At 39.2% G+C, this 19,922-nt stretch overlaps 1 pseudogene; it reads left to right on the forward strand.

Moving 5' to 3' along the window:
* Nucleotides 1–779: 779 nt before the first annotated feature.
* On the forward strand, nucleotides 780–2,009 carry LOC132372550 (sorting nexin-6-like; annotated as a pseudogene).
* The last annotated feature ends 17,913 nt before the right edge of the window (nucleotides 2,010–19,922 follow it).

The raw sequence follows: 19,922 nt of genomic DNA on the forward strand, positions 1-19,922 counted from the left end.
ATGTCCAAGTCTAGTTGAATCCTCCCAGTCACCCAATAAAGAGGTCCTTATTATTCCCATTTTATGGGTTAAACAACTGAAACTCAGAGAGGTTAAATAATTCATTCAAAGCCACTCTTCCAGGGATGACAGAGCCTAAATGTGCATATAATTCTGGCTCCCAAACCAATCCATTTTCTACTACATCACACTCAAAGGAGTATTCTGATTTTGTCAATGGTCAAATCTATGTGCGTTTAAGTTTCCCACACAAATTCCAGAAGAACTTGATCAATCAGTTCACATGATCTTGAGTATTAATTTAGTTTTAAAGTATTTCCCCTTATGATTTAAAATAGATATATATCCTCTTTAAGAAATTATCCACATTTCCTTCCATTAGTCTAGTCTGTCAAAAGATGACTGTTGCCAGGTAATAATGAGAACATATTATATGATTCTATTTCTGTAAACTCTAGAAAATGCAAGCTATTCTACAGTGACAGAAGTTAGGTCAGTGGTTGCCTGGGCAGGGTAGATGGCAAAGGGGCAACATTGTAAAGCAACTATACCCCAATTAAAAAAAAAAAAGAAACTTCTGAGGGGGACAAATATGTTTATTGTCTTGATGCTGATTTTACAAATGTAAACTTATGTCAAATTTTATGAAAATTTAGAAAAGCTGACTGTATATTAATAATTTATACGCAGAAGTAATGCTGCATTAAAAGTAAAAACAGAGCACCAATTTCCCTACATCTCACTTAAAACATATTGCCCCTCCTCACCTTGGAACAGCCATGACGGAAGGCCTGGACAATGGTCCCAACTTATTCTCAGAGGGGGACTGCGGACGTCAAGCAATAAATGTAGATTTTCAAAGTGATGCTGTTCTACAAGTGGATGGATGTTTCTGATGCTCTTAGTGAGAGTGATAATGTAAAATTCACTGTTCACATAAAGAGTTAATTGCCAAATTTTGAACAAAATGAGTTTTCTGTTGTTCGACAACATTAGGAATTTATCTGGCTTCATGATTCCTTCACTGAAAATGAAGACTATGCAGGTTATATTATCCCTCCAGCACCACCAAAACCTGATTTTGATGCTTCAAGGGAAAAACTACAGAAACTTGGAGAAGGAGAAGGGTCTATGACAAAGGAAGAATTCGCAAAGATGAAACAGGAGCTGGAAGCTGAGAATTTGGAAATATTCAAGAAGACCATTGCAACGCAAGAAGTGTTCCTGTGTCGTGTGTCAGCACATCCTATCTTGAGGAAAGATTTAAATTTCCACGTCTTCTTGGAATATAATCAAGATTTGAGTGTGTGAGGAAAAAAATAAAAAAGAGAAACTTGAAGATTGCTTTAAAAAAATATGGTTAAATCAGCAGATGGAGTAATTGTTTCTGAGGTAAATGATGTAGATGATTTCTTTGAGCATGAAAGAACATTCCTTTTAGAACATAATCGAGTTAAGGACGCATCTCCTAAATCTGATAGGATGACAAGATTCCACAAAAATGCCGCAGACAATTACAATAGAACTGGTACTTCATTATATGCTTTAGAAACTCAGGATTCTACAGATATATGCAAGTTTTTCTTAAAGTTTCAGAACTATTTGATAAAACAAGAAAAATATTCAATAGAAGCATGAATGTCAGCTGATGAGGACTTCAAACTTTCTGATCTTTAAAATATTACTTAAGACAATCTCAAGCTGCTAAGGATCTCTTCTATCAAAGATCTAGGTCACTAGTGGATTATGAAAATGCTGATAAAGCACTGGATAAAGCAAGAGCGAAAAATAAAGATGTTCTGCAGGCTGAAATGTCCCAACAATTATGTTGTCAGAAATCTGAAAAAATATCTGAATCTGCAAAACAAGAACTTACAGATTTTAAGACAAGAAGAGTTGCTGCATTCAGAAAAAATTTAGTGGAACTGGCAGAGTTAGAAGTGAAGCATGCAAAGGGTCACGTGCAGTGGCTGCAGAACTGCCTGGCAGGGTTAAATGGAGACACATAAGCCACACTCCACCTTCCAGTTATAAAGGGTTGCCTTCCTTCAGATTTGACTTTTTTTCTTAATGATGTTAGGCACTTACTGCTCACCGGAAAAAAAAAGAAAATGATGATGAAGTGCATCTACTCTCTCTTTTTCTGAGAAACAATGGAGTGTTGTCGCCCACAGGTGCTGCGGACCTGCGCTCCTGTGCCTGCGCCCCAGACAGTTGCCGATCATTGTGCCCTCCTCCTCTTTAGAAGCCCAAAGTTCTGTCTTTTTTAAAGTAGCCTCTATAACTGTGTTTATTTTATAAATAGTATTCCTTATGGCGGCCAATCTTATTTATCTTTAAGTAATTTTTGACGTTTAACCCTTTCAAAATATGTTGTTCAAACAAGATAAGGATTGCAGTTACATTTTTTTGAATTTTGTTTTAAAAAACACTGTACACCACCTTAGTTCACTCTTGTATCCTGGTAAAGCATCTTAATCAGACTTTTTTTTTTTGATTTTTGATTTATTTTCTGACTGCGTTGGGTCTTCATTGCTGCAAGCAGGTTTTCTCTAGTTGCAGCGAGCTAGGGCTACTCCTTGTTGCAGTGCGCAGGCTTCTCATTGTGGTGGCTTCTCTTTGTTGTTAAGCACGGGCTCTAGGCCCTCGGGCTTCAGTAGTTGCAGCATGCGGGCTCAGTAGTTGTGGCTCGCAGGATCTAGAGCGCAGACTCAGTAGTTGTGGCCTGTGAGCTTAGTTGATCCGCAGCATGTGGGATCTTCCCAGAGCAGGGCTCGAACCCGTGTCCCCTGCATTGGCAGGCGGATTTTTAACCACTGCGCCACCAGGGAAGTCCCCAGACATTTTAAATTAATGAACATTTCTTAGACGTTTTGGGACAGACTTTATGTAATCTTTGTAAGTATGATTTCTGTAGAAAAGCAAATGCATTAGTACGCTTTCCTTAAACTTGTAGACTAAACCACCTATTGTCAAATAAACAGTGATAACAGTGAAAAAAAACAAGCATATTGCCTTCTACACGCTAGAGCAGAGCTGCTCCACGTGGCTGTCAGTTGCCCAGGGGCAAAGGCTGTGTCTTTCTTGTTTTCAATCCCTAGCATCTAGTACAGTGCCTGGGATATAAGTTCTCAATAAATAGTGAACAGAACTAGGTATTTCTTCAGGAATTTACACTTCGGGAATTCCCATAGAATTCAAATGTTTAAGCAGCTTGTTAAACATTTATCAGATTGCCCAAAGTGGAAGAGCCCTGTCAAGAAGCTTAAGTTAAAAAAAAAAAAGAAAGAAGAAAAAAAAAGAAGCTTGTGTAGAAGTCAGTTCTCAGTGGTTCCAATTTTATATTTAACCATAAAAACGTGAAGGAATGACACGGATTTGCTAAATGAAGTTGCTCTGATATCAACCAACTTTGTGAGTAGCATGTCAACCAACTTTGTGAGTAGTGCTTGGAAGAAAGAACTTCTAAGAGAACTGAAGACTGATAACAAGAACATCTATGAGAACAGCAACCGCTTAAGCAGCAGATGGTAGCCGTGGGCTTAGTATCGTGATCTCATTAAAATATACAGATGGGAGAGTACATGTAATAGTGTATTCTCACATCTCACATCTCCTATTCACCCGCAAGAGATGAGCTTCCCTCCTACTCCCCCACCCCCAATTAAAACCATCTAATGCGAACACCCACAACTTCCCTCCCTTTGGCCTCTAAACTTTATTATAACCACATAGCCTTTCCAACTCTCTTATATTAATTACAGGAATATATGATATGGCCTTACTACTTTTAGATCAACTTCACTTCTGTTCTCACCCCATCTCCTTCCTCCTTCACCTGTCCTTGACCCATGTTCTCATTTTCCTCACCCCAAATAAAACTTTCCTTGAATCTCTTTCCCCTAAAACCTCAATCCCCTTTCACTCTTCAACCCATCATCTTTCCAAAGCTTCCTTCTCTGGCTTTTTCTTTCTCAGTTTATGGAGTCACAGTCTACTCAGTCTCTCAAGCTAAAAAGTTTGCAATTATCCTTAAGTCCCTCTCTTCCATATCAAGTTGATCATCCAGGCCTGTGACCAGTTGAAATGCATTTCAGAAATATCTTTTTTTTAAAATTAATTAATTAATTAATTAATTTAGTTTCGGCTGTGTTGGGTCTTCGTTTCTGCGCGAGGGCTTTCTCTAGTTGTGGCAAGCGGGGGTCACTCTTCATCGCGGTGCACGGGCCTCTCACTATCACGGCCTCTCTTGTCACAGAGCACAGGCTCCAGACGCACAGGCTCAGTAGTTGTGGCTCACGGGCCTAGTTGCTCTGCGGCATGTGGGATCTTCCCGGACCAGGGCCCGAACCCATGTCCCCCGCATCGGCAGGCAGATTCTCAACCACTGCACCACCAAGGAAGCCCCAGAAATATCTGTTGAATACATTCCTCCTCTGTCTCCTCTCTACCCTGTTTTGGTTCAGACTCTGATCATCATTACCCTTAACTACGGCAACAACCACCATATCTTTTTTCCACCAGGCATCTTACATTCTCCAGCCCAACTTCTACCCCACCACCACTGCCACCACCAGAATTATCTTTCTGAAATATGAATCCAATTGGGTCACTCCTCTGCTAAAACTTTGACTCTGCTTTGCCTAAGGGACAGAGGCCAAGCACTTGGGTGTGGTACTAACTGTCCATCAATCAAACTCCCCATTACTTACCCCAGGCTGCTGCCGCATTGACCTTCCTATTGTCCCATGCTGTGAAGCCACACTTCTTCATATGTTGGTCCTTCTGCCTGAAATGACTTTCTCCTGGAAAATTTCTACTTGTCCTTCAATGCAGCTTAAATAACATGACTTCTGAGAGGGCTGCATTCCCCTCTGAAGAGCTGGATGTTCCCTCCTCTGTGTGCCCATAGCATTTTGTTTATATTTCCATTTTAACATTTATAATGTTGTTTTAAGGTTTTTTGAGAAATCTCTTTTCCTCTACCACCTCTTTATAAACTAAACTCATTCAGGACAGGAATCAAATTTTATTTGTCTTGTATCTGCTGTGCCCAGAGCAATAACTGACATCTAGTAGAGGCCAATAAACATTTGTTGAGTGAATGACTGAGCCAGCAGCATTTTTCTATTGGGCAGTCCCAGGCAGCTGGTGTAAAGTTAACAACACTACTTCTTAAAATGTGCAAGAGGAAGTGCATTGAGTGGATATGCTATAACTGCAGGGTAATACACCCCAAAGACAAATGCAAATGATATTTGCTCTTTTTCTGTTATTTGGACTAATTGATGTTTTAGATTAACTACTATTTTGGATGAACTCTACCTCTACGTCCTTCCTGTAATGTTGATCTACTTGAGTGTATAAATCCTTTTCTTAGATTATCCACACCACTGTACCTCTTGCCCAGGATAAATAATTGGAAGTTAGTTATAAATCCTGCCTCTTTCTGGGATAGCAGATTTGGGTGCTCTTTCCTGGCCTATTGTGAGTCATACATGGCAGAACTGGAAACAGGTTTACTTATGTTTTTCCTGGCTGAAAGATTTATTTTAAATGTTTGCTGTTTTCACCTTCTAATTCCAAAATCCCTTTTTTTTTCCTTTCTGTTTTGTTCACTCCTATGTCTCAAGCACTTGGAACAGTGACTGGCACATAGTAGGTGTTTGATAAATATTTGTTGAATGAGTGAATGCATGTTTATTATTCTCAGATATGTTATACATATAACAAAGAGCTTTAATAGATATTTCTTCAAAGAAGATTTACATATGGCCAAAAATCATATGGAAAGATGCTAAGCATCATAATCATTAGGGAAATATAAATAAAAACCACAATGAACTATCACTTGACACCTATTAGGAAGGCCACTATCAAAACAATAACAACAGGACTTCCCTGGTGGTCCAGTGGGTAACACTCTGTGCTCCCAAGGCAGGGGGCCTGGGTTCGATCTCTGGTCAGGGAACTAGATCCCACATGCCGCAACAAAGATCCCGTGTGCCAAAACTGAGACCCGGCACAGCCTAAGTAAACAAATAAAATTAAAAAATAAAAACAATAACAACAACAACTACAACAGAAAATAACAAGTGTTGGTGAGGATGTGGAGAAATTGGAACTCTTGTGCCTGGTTGGTGGGAATGTACAGCCACTATGGAAAATAATATGGAGGTTCCTCAAAAAAATTAAAAATAGAACTATCATGATCTAGCAATCCCACTTCTGGGTATTTTTATCCAAAAGAGGTGAAAACAAGACCTCATAGAGATATTTGCGCACCCATGTTCATTGCAGCACTATTCATAACAGTCAAGATATAGAAACAATCTAGATGTTCATCAACAGATGAATGGATAAAGAAAATGTAGAATACACATACAATGGAATATTATTCAATCTTAAAAAAAAGAGAGACACTGCTTTGGGAAAGCAAATGTTCTCCTTACTTGCTGCAAGTAATAAATCCTTCCTTCTCTGGAAAAAAAAAAAAAAGGAAATCTTGTCTTATGCTACAAAATGGATGAACTTCAAGGATATCATGTTAAGTAAAATAATTCAGTAACAAAGAAACAAATACTGCGTGATTCCACTTTTATGAGATATCTAAAATAGTCAAACTCTTAGAAACAGAAAGTAGGATGGTAGTTTCCAGGGACTGGGAGAGGGGGAAAAGAAGAATTGTTCAGTAGGTATAGAGTTTCAGTTCTGCAAGATGAAAAAGTTTTAGAGATGTGTTGTGTGCATAGAGTTAACACTACTGTACTGCACACTTAAGGTTAAGATGGTAAATTTTATGCTTTGTTTTTGACCACACACACACACAATGAATAGAATTTCTATCTGATGGGGTGTGAATATCTTCAACTTTAGAAGATAAAGCTAAGTTGTTTCCAAAATGGCTGTGCGAATTATACTCTCACTAGCAGTATATCAGAATTTTGCTCCATATCTTCACCAACATTTGGTATTGTCACGCTTTTAAAATTTTGCCAATCTATGGATAATTTTAATTTGCATTTTATTGATCACTATAGAGTTTGAACATCTTTTCCACTTAAGTGAATGACCTATTCATGTCTTTTGCCCATTTTTTATTGTTCTGTTTGTCTTTTTCTTAATGATTTTTATCAGTTCTTTATATATATTTTGTGCACAAATCCTTTACAAGTCATTTAATAGAAAATATCTCCCAGTTTATGGCTTGGCTTGTCACTTTTTACGTGGAGGCCTCTAAAGAAAACACGTTTTTATCGTAGTCAAATTTATCCATCTCTTCCATTATGATTTACTCCATATCTTGTTTTAAGAAATCTTTCTTTACTCTGAGGACATAAAGACATTCTATATTTTCTCTTAAAAAAGTAAGGTTGTGGTGGAATTGATTTTTGAAGAGGTGTGAAAACTTGGAATGGGAAACCATCAAAAGAAGTATTTTTTCTTTACATAGAAGGCAGATGCCAAAGGTGGTCTATCGACACAGAACTAGAGATGAAGCTGCTGCAGAGAGGGCTGGTCTAACCGCAGGAAGGGTTTCCTGTCTACGACGGTTTGCAGTTTCATTGGCTTATTGAAGCAACGGAGTCTATGTCACTTTGTTTGGTAGCAGAGAGCAGTTGCTTGGGGGTTGTCGAACACTAGAGAGATGAAAATTCAACCGGAGAGGAGAGGGGAAGTGTCAAGGGACAGACAAAATGATTCTCCAGCTCTCGATGAGCCTAAATATATCACTTGCAGGCTGCAAGGCACAAACTGAAAACAAGTATGTACCTCTCCATTCAGCTCTCTCTGTCACTTCTGCCATACTTACCCCTTATCCTTCACCTGGAACTTTCTGTCTAGTGAAAATAAAACAATCTCAAGAGAATATGGTCAAAACCACAGTAGAGGGACTTCCCTGGTGGCGCAGTGGTTGAGAATCCGCCTGCCAATGCAGGGGACACGGGTTCGAGCCCTGGTCCGCGAAGATCCCACATGCCATGGAGCAACTAAGCCCATGTGCCACAACTTCTGAGCCTGCGTGCCTAGAGCCCGTGCTCAGCAACAGGAGAAGTCACCGCAATGAGAAGCCCACGCACTGCAGTGAAGAGCAGCCCCCGCTTGCCGCAACTAGAGAAAGCCCGCGCGCAGCAACAAACACCCAACGCAACCAAAGATAAATAAATAAATAAAACCACAGTGGAGAGGATAAAAGGTAAAGCTTTGAGAGTTAGAAATACTCTTCTTAGGACCAACAGAAATGTGGAATCATCTTCCCTGGAACCTTTGAAAGTTAGACTAAAATAGCTTTGAGTGGAGGAAGGAGGAAAACTCTGGAACTATTCGGATCCCACGGAGGACTGTTATTTGGCGGGAGCGGGGTCTCGTGATTGGATCATCTGAAAAGTCCTTCTCCTTATACTTAACCCAGGGTGGCTGCCCCAGCAAGAAAAACATTTCAGGGGTTAGTGGACAAGGTGTGGGGAAGAAGAGGAGACAGAAAGACTGTCCTCTAGAGCAGCGCAGAAGGAGTGGAGTGAGAAGAAATGCTCTAGAGGGGTAGACTGACAGAGAGGAGATGAACGACACTCCTGGCTCCTCCAAAGAGACATCACCATCAATCTTTAGGTTTTCATCCTAGGCAAGTGAAGGGGAGTGAGAGAGGAAGGACAATGCAGTGTAAATTATTACACAGCCCTTGGCTTTCAGAGTACTGCCAGTAAAAGAGATTTATGGAGTGAAACTTCGAGCATAGGGTTCTAGAAAATGCTCACACCACCTTCAGGCACATATATCAACTATGTTTGTGCACTCGTGCATGGATCCCCTCCATGTGCATACATAGAAATTCATGCCCATAGAATAAGCATGTATGCAACAGTGTGCAACATAATTTCACTACACTTTGCAGATACAACCCTATCCATTCTTGGGTTTCCACACAGGATCCAGGCTAGATCCAACCACTGATGTGGGTTTTGTTCTGGTTGACATGGTTGAGAGGGGCACCTGTAAAGGTGATGAGGAGTTGCAGAAATCTGCACTAAGGATTTTGAATTGAATACAGTAAATGATTGTTCTTGAGGAAGGACATGAGGAAAGCAGTGTTTCATGCAGGTTATTTTGTTAACTATACATAAGAGGGAGTTAAGGCTTCCCTGGTGGCGCAGTGGTTAAGAATCCACCTGCCAATGCAGGGGACACAGGTTCGATCCCTGGTCCGGGAAGATCCCACATGCCATGGAGCAACTAAGCCCATGCACCGCAACTATTGAGCCTGCACTCTTGAGCCCATGAGCCACAACTACTGAGCCCATGTGCCACAACTACCAAAGCCCGCACACCTAGAGCCCGTGCCCCGCAACGAGAAGCCACCACGATGAGAAGCCTGTGCACCGCAACGGAGAGTAGCCCACCCCCGCCACAACCAGAGAAAAAGCCCGCGTGCAGCAACAAGGACCCAATGCAGCCAAAAATAAAATAAATAAAATAAAATAAATAAATTTATAAAAAAAAAAGAGGGAGTTACATTTTGATTCACTAGAAACGGAGACTGAGAAGGAGACAACGCCACTGAACAGATGCAAAAGACGAGTCTCGGAAATTTCAGATGAAAAATTAGGACTGTAACTACGAAGACCAGACAGACTGAACCTGGGGTAACGCGTACCCGTCTCCTGTCTCCTTCTTTCTATTTCCAAACTCCTGGGAGTCAGGGTGCAGCCAGGAGCTGGGGGAGAAGGATTTTTGATCTCATGCCCTTGCGTGCTCTAACGAGAAAGGCTGCCGCCCTGTCTGGGTTTCTCAGGAGCTCACTCAGAGGCCTGCAAACAAGGGCTTCTGAGCCAAACCTATGGCGACGTCCTGGCTGATGTGAAGCAGCCTCTTGGACAAACTGAGAAAGGCAAAAAGGAAGAGAGACTTAAGGTGCTGAGAGGGCAACTCAGCCATTCCCCCCTGCAACCCCACGGTGGCCGCACACCACCCTACATTGATCATGACCACTCTTTCCTAAAAAGCCTTGCTTTCTTCACTTGATTTCAATGTTAAAGGTTGGGAAGGGATTTCCAAGCATTCGTGCTTCAGTGGTAACAGCATCTTAGGATGTGCATGCAGAAGTCTTTCATATGTTTAAAAGCAATGGCAGAGTCATCATAGAGCCTTTTCATATGATCATTTTAATTGTATTTGTATTTCTTTGCCATTTATTGGTTGAACCATATGCAATTGCTGACGTATTTGACCATTTTGGCCTACAAAAACAATCTCATAGGTTTCAACTGAGTATTAAGAACCTACTGTGTGTTTAATAGGACTAGGAGGCAATTTGGTGTAATGGTTAAAAATCAGAGCCAAACTGCTTTTCTTCTCCCAGATCAGCTCCACCATCTAATCTTGATACATTACTTAACTTTTCTGTGTTTCCATTTTCTCATCCTTAGAATGGAGATAATAATATTAGTTACTTCAAAGACTTGTTGTGAGAACTTAAATGAGCTGTCACATATAAAGCACTTAGAACAGTGCCTAACTCAAACCAGGCTCTCTATAAATATCAACTATTATTACACAGTAGTCCCTATTATCTCATTTAGTTTTATTATTAAATAGTTCAGGCATACAAAAAATATATATAAGAAAATTAGCACTTATGTGCCAACCTTTCAGCTTAGAAATAAATTATTAACACAAATATAAGGAAACCCCATGGGGACACTTCCCCTATCATATTCGTCTTCCCCTTTCTCAGAGGTATCCTCCGTCCTGAATTTGATGCTTATCGTTACCATGGAAGTTTTTTCTTTTTAATTAATGAATTAATTAGTTTAAGCAGATTTTGTTATTTATTTATTTATTTATTTATTTATTTATTTATTTATTTATTTATTTATACCACACTGTGCAGCCTGCAGGATCTCAGTTCCCTGACCAGGGATTGAACCCAGGCCACAGCAGTGAAAGTCCGGAATCCTAACTACTAGGCCACCAGGGAATTCCCACCATGGAAGTTTTTTAATACTTTTACTACATATGTATGTAACATAAGCTATATACAGTGTTGTTTTATATGTTCCTTAATTTTCATACCATATTTATCCTTCAACTAGCTTTTGTTGTTCAATATTGTTTGTTTTTTTTTTCAATATTGTTTTTGATGTTTATCCGTGTGGCCACACGAGACTAATTTATTCATTTTAACTGCTGTAGAGTATTCCAGTGTAAAGAATTGCCACAGTTTATTAGCCATTCTCCTTTGGGATACCTTGAGGATGCGTCCAAATCTTTGCTATTACAAACGTGTTATTCAATTTAGTCAACCAACTTTTATTGAGGACATGGCAAGGGTGGCTAAGTGTCATAAGTGTGGGGAAGAGTGGTATGTGATTACTTCAGAGAAGTAGCTGAGAATTTTATTCTGTGATGGGAAACGACTGGAGAATGTTGAGCAAGGGAGTGATTTATTTTTTAAAAGATCATTATGGCTACTATCATAATATCCAAGAGGTAAAAGTAGAAGCGAGAAGACTGGGTAAGAGTTTATTGCTATAGTCTAAATGAGAGGTGGTGATGACTTAGATAGTGATAGTAGCAGAGAAAATGGTGAGAAGTGGTCAGATTCAGAATATTTTTTGAAGTTAGACCTAACAAGATTTTCCAGTGGATTTGGTAAGGATTATAAGAGAGAGAAATCAAGAATAACTCCAAGTTTTTTGCCTGAGGAAATGGATGAGTGATAGTGCTATTTTCTTAAATGGGGGATTGTTGCAGGAGAAGGTTTGCTGGGGGGAGATGAATACTTGGTTTTGAAGATGTTAATTTTGAGATGCTTATTAAACACCCAAGTGGAAATTTTGAATTGAAAGTTGGATATATGAGTGTGGTGTTTAGGGGACAGGTATAAGCTAGAGATGTAATTTAAAAGTCATTAGGATAATACTGTTTCTTACTTTAAATTCCCACATATTTTCCTCTAAAGGTGTTGCACTTTTGCATTTCACATTTACATCTTTAATCCGGTTGGAATTAATTTTTTTGTTTGGTGAGAGAAAAGGATTTAATTTCCCCCCTAAGGGTGCCCATTGTCCCCAGCAGCATTTAGTACATAGTCCAGCCTTTTCTCTACTGGTTTGAAATACCAGGTACCAGATTTAAACAGCACAGGTCTGTTTCTGAGTTCTCTATTCTTTTAAATTGGCCAATCTGACCATCCCTATGCAAATACCACACTATCTTAATCATTATCTGATTTAGTCAGGGCTTAATGCAAGAACAGAAATAACTGTAGATATTCTAAGCAGAAAGGAATTTACTACAACGATTTAAAGAAATTCGATGCTTACAAAATTGTTGGAAGGGCTGAAAGAACAGGAGTCAGAAGGTACCACTAAACTTGTTAGTTGAAGAACATACCGCCGTGGTTGTGATCAAGAGGCCAGGAAGCTGCTGCTCCCACCATCATAGCTGCCAGCACCACCCATATATGCACCAAAGCTTCAGAACAGAGCTGTAGTTGCTATTTATAACTTTCTTAATCAACTACCCATTCCATGTTCTTTTGCCTTCGATCAGCACCTAGCTGCTTCGGGTTCCTAGTGGAGAGGTCCAAACCTTTATTCCTGAAAAAGCTAGCTTGTAGTGATTCTGCCTGCATTGGAGGTGTTCTAATCCTCCATTAGCTCTACCCTGGTCATGGCGGTACTGTGAGGCACCCCAGAGGATCCCCTGGGTTTTAAGCACACTCTTCCCTGCTCTCATTGCAAGGCAACCACTCTGTTTCACCCCAGCTGTTAGAGGAGCTCCTTTGCCTGTTAGTTCCGTGGCATGAATATAAAATGGCCAGAAGGCCATAAAAGTCTCCTAGGAATTAATACCTCTAAATCAGCAGAATCCAAAGTCAGAGGAATGAGAGGCAAGAAGAATGTTTAAGTAGGTCATTACGTGTAACAGTGAGAGAGGTCAGCCCTACATACATTCCTTGGTACCTAGACCCATATATTCTGGCTATGGGAGAAATATCTCCAAATATGGCTCTCCCAGTCAGTCATATTAGACAGCACCCCAAAATCACAAAGTGTTTTCTCCCATCTGGCTCTGTAGTAGAGTCTTCATTGGGCCCTTCTACCATTCCATAAAGTCTGCTGTCTATGGATGATGGGAATACATGTTAAGACTGTTGAATCTTGTGAGCATGAGCCCACTGCCTCACTTCTTCTGGATGGGAGAGATACAGTGTGGGCTATCATAATGGTGAAGAACACACTAGTAAGTTCGGATGATGGGGCTGACAGAAGCATTGTGGGCAGAGAAGGCAAATCCAAAGCCAGAAAAAGTATCTATTCCAATGAGGACAAAACACTGCCTCTTGCATGATGGAAGGGATCCACTATAATCAGCCTGCCTTAGCTGGTTCCCTCAGGTACAGTATCATATGGCTCATTATTGGTCTGTGCTATTGGCAGATTATCCTCAGGAGGTGTACAGTAGCCAGATCTACCTTGGTGAGAGAAAAATTTGTTGCATAATTTCCAACCTTGTCCTCATAGCTACTGTGTTAATGAGCTCTCTTGGCAAGCCCTGAGTGGTTCAATAGAGAGTGACTGACATTTACAGACCCAGGTGATTTTGTCTACCTGATTATTGAGACCTCACGGTGCCCTTTGGTGAGTGAGTATTTACCAATTTGTAGTTTTGTTGATTATCCCTATTGTATCCTTGTTTTCTAATTTTTACTTTTACAATTATTATTTCTTTCCATCTGCTTTGATTGGGGGGAGGTTCTGTGACTTTTTTTTTTTTTTTGGTAATTTCTTGAGTTGGAACTTAGCTTTTTTTTCTCTTTCCTCTTTTGTAATGTATTAAGGCTATAAAGCCCTTTCTAATGCTACTTTAGCTATATCTCACATATTCTGATTGTGTATTTTCTTTATTGTTCAATCTAAATATTATCTAATTTCCATTATTAGTTATGCTTTAAAATTTTTTCTTAAATTTCCAACTATCTGGGAATTTAATCTTTTTGTTATCGCTATCTAAATTAATTGCTTGTGTGCAGAGAAATGTGGTCTTGTGTAACCCTGATTCTTTTTATTTGTTGAGATTTGTTTTGTGGCCCAGTGTTTGGTCAGTTTTTGAAATGTTCTGTATATTCTTAAAACAAATGTGTATTCTCTAATAGTTGCATAAAACATTCTACGTATATTCATTAGAGAATGCTTGCTAATTGTGTTATTCAAATCTCCTATGTCTTTACTAGTTTTTGTCTACCAATATGCCAATTACTAGAGAGTTATAATTTTTTAAATCTCCAACTATTATGGTGAATTTATAAATTTCTTCTTATAGCTTTGTTTTATGTACTTGAAGTGACCACACAAAAGTAAATAGTTGCTATATCTTCCTGGTAAACTGTTGCCTTTATGATTATGTAGTGATTCCATTTTTAAAATCTTAAGGTCTAATTTTTTAATTGTGGTAAAATATAAATACCATAAGATTTACCATTTTAACCATTTTTAAGTGAAAAGTTCAGTGGCATTAAGTACATTCACATTGTTGTGCAGTCATTACCACTATCCATCTCCAGAACTTTTTCATCATCCATCACAAACTGAAACTTTGTACCTATTAACCAATAACTTCCTATTATCCTCTCTCTCCAGCCCACGATAACCACTTTTCTATGTATCTTAAAGTTTATCTTGTCTCATCTTAATATAGTAGTACCAGCTTATTTGGTATTTTTTCTATTCTTTTAGTTTCAAGCATTCTATGTCATTATGACATATAACAGCACATAACTAAATTTTAAAATCCAGTCTGACAATTTCAATCTGTTAACTGGCAAGTTTAGTCCATTTATATTTAATGAGTTTACTGATAATTTTTGTTTTATATGTACCATATTATTTTGTGCTTATATTTTTTCCATGCATCTCTCTTCCTGCTTTCTATTAAATTGATGAAAGTTTTTTTTTTAATTCCTTTTTTCTTTACTAATTTGCAAGTTGTATGTTCTATTTCTATTCTTTTCATGATTACTCTAATTTTTAAAAAATAATCTTACTGGCTTAAACAATATCCCTATTATCATCCCGAATAATGCAAGAACATTGGAATACTTTAATTCTGATTGTATCTCACTCATTTTATATGTTATTGTTGTCCAGTATTATAATACCACCTTATTTTTATATCCCCAAATTAGTCACTGTTACTATTGTTTCCCTAGTCAATGCTTAATACCCACATGTTTTCCAGTTTCTTTACTCATCAAAACTATTCTCACTATTCTTATTTTTATCTCACTTCATCCTTCTGGGTTGAAATTTTCTTTAGGAAATTCCCTAAAGAAAATGTCTTTAGTGGGAGGTCTGTTTGTGTTAAGAAACCTGTTGTGTTTGTCTGGAAATTTATCTATTTCCTCCTTACTCTTTTTTTTTTTTTTTTTTTTAAATGAATTCCTTCTGGGTAGAGAGTGCTTTAGGAACTCTTTTTTTTTTTTTTTTTTAATTATTTATTTATTTATATTTATTTTTGGCTGTGTTGGGTCTTCATTTCTGCGTGAGAGCTTTCTCCAGTTGCAGCAAGCGGGGGCCACTCTTCATCGCGGTGCGCGGGCCTCTCACCATCGTGGCCTCTCTTGTTGTGGAGCACAGGCTCCAGATGCGCAGGCTCAGTAGCTGTGGCTCACGGGCCCAGCCGCTCCGCGGCATGTGGGATCCTCCCAGACCAGGGCTCGAACCCGTGTCCCCTGCATCGGCAGGCAGACTCTCAACCACTGCGCCACCAGGGAAGCCCCCCTCCTTACTCTTGAATGATAATATAGCTGAGTAAAGAATTCATGATGAAAAAATTTTAAAACTCAGTACTTTGAATATATTATTCACTGTTATCTAGTCTCTGTTGTTGCTTTCAGAAAGTCTGCTGTGAATATAATTGTTGTTACTTTGAAGGTAATGTGTTTTTCTCTCTGTTCGCTTTTTAATCTTTTCTCATTGTACTTGGAATTGTTCAATTCACAGCAACGTATATGAGTACGGATTTAGTTTAATCGATCCTGCTGAAGATTTGTGTAATCTGAACCTGAGGATTCATGTCTTCTATTAATTCTGGTAAATTCTCAGCCATAATCTTTGAATGTTGCCTCCTCCAATTCTCTTTATTCTCTCCTCCAGAACTAATATAAGTTGGACCTTCTCATTCTCCAACCCATCTTTTAGTCTCTAATACTTTCTAACTCTTTATCTCCTTGTATTATCTTCTGAACAATTTCCTCAGATCTCTCCTCTACCTCTATAATTCTCTTTCCTTATGCCTAGGTTTCTTTTTATTCATCCATTTATTTTCTTTTTAAACTTAAAAAAAAAATGAAGTGTAACACACATACATAAAAGTGCATTAAAAAGTATTGTTGAATTAAGTACTGTAGTTACAGATCAAGAAATAGAATGTTGCCAGACCCCAGGTGCCCTACATGTGCCCCTTCCCAATCACAACTGTTTTCCTCTCCACTAGAGGTAACCACAATCCTGATTTTCATGGTAATCCCTTTCTTGTATTTAAAAAAAAAAAAAAAGTTCTACTACCTAAGTTTGCATTCCTAAACAATATAGGTTAGTTTCATGTTTTGAAACTTTATAAAATAAATACTGTACATGAATTTTTGTGTCCTTATCTCTAGACCAGTATTATATATTAAATATCCACCTATATTATTGTGTTTATCCATGGCTCACTCATTTTTGTGTGTGTTTATACAATATTCCACTGTCTAATATACCAAATGTTTAACCATTCTACTGCTATGAACATTTTGTTGTTTTCAGTTTGGTGCTATTATGAGCAATGTTGCTATGGACATTATGGTTCATGTATACTGGTACATATAGATGTGCATTTTTTGGAAGGTTATATACTTAGAATTGCTGAGTCCTAAGGTATACATACCTTCAATCTTATCAGATAATGCCAAACTGTTCTTCAAGATGTACTAAATTATACTCCTATCAGCACTGTATGAGTATCCCCACTGCTTAGCAACCTCACCAATACTTGGTATTATGAGAATAATTTGAGCCAATATGGTGGGTATATAATAGTATCTCATTGTGGCCTTAATTTGTAACTAGTAATTTCAATAGTTACTAATTAAATGATACACTTCTATTTATTTTTATATTTAGCTACCCTCATAGATATGGTCTATTTGTTCTGACCATCCATTTTCATTATCTTATCTTTTCATATAAGAGGATCTAGAAAGCAAAACAAACACCTACCTACATTTCCCAGGTTCTGGATACAAATTAGGTTCTGCCAAGAGATGTATTCATGAGAGATTTAGAAGGCAGAAACAAAGTAGAGTCCACCCTCCTGGTACTTTTCCTGCTGCTTTTATTTTCGTCAATGTGAAAGGCAGGTGTGATAAAGACAATGAGTTGACTCAGGCTTCCACTCCTCTAGCCCATTCAATGATTTGTAAGCATTTAGTTCCCTGATTTCTTCCTGTTTAAAATACCTAGAGAGATTTCTTTTCAGTCCTGAATCCTGACTCATACAATGACTATTGTACTTCACATAACCTAAGATGATATCAAAGGTAAGAAGCACCATTATTTTACTGACATTAAAAAAGCCATTACTGGGCTTCCCTGGTGGCGCAGTGGTTGAGAGTCTGCCTGCCAATGCAGGGGACACAGGTTCGAGCGTTGGTCTGGGAAGATCCCACATGCCGCGGAGCAACTGGGCCCGTGAGCCACAATTACTGAGCCTGCGCATCTGGACCCTGTGCTCCGCAACAAGAGAGGCCGCGATAGTGAGAGGCCCGTGCACCGTGATGAAGAGTGGCCCCCGCTTGCCACAACTAGAGAAAGCCCTCGCACAGAAACGAAGACCCAACACAGCTATAAAATAAAAAATAAATAAATTAATTAATTTAAAAAAAAAAATTTGGACGAAGACCAAAAAAAAAAGAAAGCCATTACTGGGCTTCCCTGGTGGCGCAGTGGTTGAGAATCTGCCTGCCAATGCAGGGGACACGGGTTCGAGCCCTGGTCTGGGAAGATCCCACATGCCGCGGAGCAACTAGGTTCGTGAGCCACAATTACTGAGCCTGCGCGTCTGGAGCCTGTGCTCCGCAACAAGAGAGGCCGCGATAATGAGAGGCCCGCGCACCGCGATGAAGAGTGGCCCCCGCTTGCCGCAACTAGAGAAAGCCCTCGCACAGAAACGAAGACCCAGCACAGCCATAAATAAATAAATAAATAAATAAATACTTTAAAAAAAGCCATTACTGCAATTAAACTAAGACAAATTGTTTCTTTTTTTTAATTAATTAATTGATTTTTGGCTGTGTTGGGTCTTTGTTGCTGCGTGTGAGCTTTCTCTAGTTGCAGTGAGCAGGGGCTACTCTTCCTTGCAGTGCACAGGCTTCTCATTGCGGTGGCTTCTCTTGTTGCAGAGCACAGACTCTAGGTGCGCGGGCTTCTGTAATTGTGGCACGCGGGCTTCAGTAGTTGTGGCACGCAGGCTTCAGTAGTTGTGGTACGCAGGCTTCAGTAGTTGTAGCTCATGGGCTCTAGAGCGCAGGCTCAGTAGTTGTGGCACACAGGCTTAGTTGCTCCGAGGCATTAGTTGCTTAGTTGCTTCCCAGACCAGAGCTCGAACCCGTGTCCTCTGCATTGGCAGGCAGATTCTTAACCACTGCACCACCAGGCAAGTCCCAACAAATAGTTTCTTTACACTTAGAATTTTTTGCTGCTTAAAGAGCCAGTTCAGACTTTGGACATAGATTTTATAATTTATTTATTACTCTTGTGTGCTCATTAGAAAAGAAAATAGGGAATTCTCTGGTGGTCCAGTGGTTAGGACTCCGAACTTTCACTGACTAGGGCCTGGATTTGATTCCTGGTCAGGGGACTAAGATCCCACAAGCCATGTGGTGTGGAAAAAAAAAAGAAAAGTAAATATAAGGAAAATAAATGTGTTAGGGCACTCCTGAAACTTCTTTACATTCAGAGTCCATATCTTCTGAATGTCTTTTAAATTCCATGCATGTCCATATAATGGCATCCTCTGTGACATCAAGAGCATTTCACAAGAGTGCTCCATATATATAGCCTCCAGAATTTGTTCAAAGTCACTGTTATATCTTCTGCAAATTTTGATGCATATGAACAGGCAGTGACAACTACATCAAAAGAGCTGCCTAGTCCACAGTAATTGTAGGAAATATCCTGATTTCAGAAATGTTAAGATGTGAACAAAGCTCATCTTAGAACTGATAAAATATGGTATGTTTTTCATATCTAAAATTTCTACTAGATTCTTTTTCAAATTTGTCTGGTCTTTTTGATAATATTTTTTTCTTATTAAAAATTATTCCTTTGTATCATTAATCATATAAACATACTTATTTTATTATCTGGATCTGATGATGTATTATCTTAAGTTCTTAGGAGTCCAAATCTATTTGACGTGTCTGCTGACATTTGTTCTTTCTGGTGGTTTCTTTGTGCCTTCGCAATTTTGATTTATGAGTTTATCTTAAGCAAGACTTTATCTGTAGGAATACTGTATAGCCTGGTTGAGGTTTTATATGTTTGCTCCTGCCAAGCAATCAAGCCTGGGATCACATTTTTTTAATATGAGTTTATTTATTTTATTTTTTATTTATTAATTTTTGGCTGCATTGGGTCTTCATTGCTGTGCGTGGGCTTTCTCTAGTTGCGGGGAGCGGGGGCTACTCTTCGTTGCGGAGCGCGGGCTTCTCATTGCGGTGGCTTCTCTTGTTGCAGAGCACGGGCTCTAGGTGTGTGGGCATCAGTAGGTGCGGCGCGCGGGTTCAGTAGTTGTGGCTCGCGGGCTCTAGAGCGCAGGCTCAGTAGTTGCAGCACACTGGCTTAGTTGCTCCGCAGCATGTGGGATCTTCCTGGACCAGG

This window comes from Balaenoptera ricei, chromosome 10 (assembly GCF_028023285.1).
Source record: "Balaenoptera ricei isolate mBalRic1 chromosome 10, mBalRic1.hap2, whole genome shotgun sequence".
Taxonomy (NCBI): Eukaryota; Metazoa; Chordata; class Mammalia; order Artiodactyla; family Balaenopteridae; genus Balaenoptera; species Balaenoptera ricei.